Genomic DNA, 1,967 nt, shown 5'->3' on the forward strand with positions numbered 1-1,967 from the left:
TATCTGTAGATTTAGAAGCATTTCTAATTTTTCATTTATTTTTTTATTTTGGTCTTGTATTTTCTTCCAAATTTCTTCCGGGTTTTTATCTGTGTTTTCTTTGGTCTGTCTTTGAGTCCTTTGAAGACACCTAAATATAATTCTTTTGAATTCCTTATCAGAGAGTTCCAGTGCTGCTTCTTCCTCAGGGATGTCTTTTGGGTCTTTTGTATCCTGCTCCCTTGTTTCTACCACTTTATCTTGCTTCTTTGTGTGGACAGTGATGGTCTATCTTCTCTGAGATATCGTGGCATTGTTGTATTTAGATCTCTGTTAACTGTTTGTGAAAAGCAGCCAAGGGTGAGTCAGGCTCTTCCTGGTGGTTGTTTATCGTTGGCACATTGGTGGAGAAGGAAATGGTGGCTCTCATTCAGTAAGTGAAGCTGCAGGAGGTGTGGGTGTAGTTGTGTTTTATGAGGACTGTTACTGTCTTCCACTCAGTTAGGCAAAAATAGCAATTGAATAACCATCAAAAAAGTGAAAGTACAGGAACAAAAAATACACCGTGTAATCACACAGGAACAGTAACCAAAAAAAGAAAAAAGGGAAAAAGAAGAAAACAGGAAAAAACCTACAACATCTGGGGAGAGGGCAATTAGAGATAAAAGGTAGAGAAGGAGAATAGTGAAGGAAAAAATGAGAAAAACACAAAAAGAAAAACAATGAACGGGGTTAACTATGATAAAGAAAAGAAAAAAAATATGCTACCAGGATCAGGGAAAAGAAAAAAAGCTGTAAACTAGAACCTGGGAGGGGAGGAATAAAGAATAATAGTAAAAAGGACAAAAGTAATAATAATTATAATAGTTTTGAAACAGAGAAAAACAAACCATAAAACAGAAAACAGAAAAATAAAATTCTGGACAGGGTGGGGCAGGGCACCCAGGCTCCATCCATGCACACAGACTGGGATGGAATTCTTGCTGGGAGTGAGGGATGGCTGCACATCCACTCACCAGGAGGGTGTGGGGTATAAGAGTAACAAGGGGAATGTCACACCTTTCCAGTCATCCGAGACCCGAATGTCCTTGGGATTCCTGGCAAGTGGAGCCTGTTCTTAAGTCCCTGGAATCCGGGAGAATGTGGTAGCTTTAAATATCCAAAATGGCCAAGCCGCTTGTAAACATTCAAAATGGCTGTGCCTTCCGAACTGACAATAGTCCACAGCTCATCCTGCCTTCCTTTTCGCTGCTTCTCCTTTTATTCCCCAGCCGCCAGAGGAGTCTTCCATTCAGTCTCTGGTTAGCAGGGCCAATTTTTAGGTTAATTCTTAGGTCCTACCCCCCGTCGGCAGTATCAAAGCTGTGGTGTCAAGATCGCTGCCAGACTGTAGCTCATTATGTCTTCTTTTTGGTGTTTTAATGTAAATTCTTCTGCTAGTTGGAGTTTATATCCTTCCCTTCAAGGCTCAGGAGTCCAAGATTATCTTATGTATCTGTGTTAATTGTTTCCCCTTTTCTTTGTTGACGAGGGTCTGTGCAGTCTTTATGCCTATTCCACCATCTTACCAGAACTCGTTATTAATCTTTTCAAAGAGCCAACTTCTAGTCTTGTTGATTCTTTCTGTTTCATTTATTTCTGCCTGAATCTGTATTATTTATTTTCTTCTGGTGACTTAAGCTTTTTTTCTAATTGTGGGAATTGTTGGGTTAAGGTGTTGATTTGGGCTCTTTCTTCTTTTTTGATGTGTGCACTTATAGCTATAAATTGTCCTCTTATCACTGCTTTTGCTGTGTCCCAAAGATTTTCCTATGTTGGGTTTTCCCTCTCTTTTAAATCAAGGAATTTTAAAATTTATTTTTTATTTCTTCTATTAACCAGTAGTTTTTTTTTTTTTTTTTAATTTTATTTTATTTAGATTTGGGTGAAGATTTACAGAGCAAATTCACTCTCGATACAGCAGTTCACATACACTTTGTCTCATGTCA

The sequence above is a fragment of the Orycteropus afer genome, unplaced genomic scaffold, assembly GCF_000298275.1.
Source record: "Orycteropus afer afer isolate SDZICR_OR568_19922 unplaced genomic scaffold, OryAfe1.0 scaffold00594, whole genome shotgun sequence".
Classification (NCBI taxonomy): Eukaryota; Metazoa; Chordata; class Mammalia; order Tubulidentata; family Orycteropodidae; genus Orycteropus; species Orycteropus afer.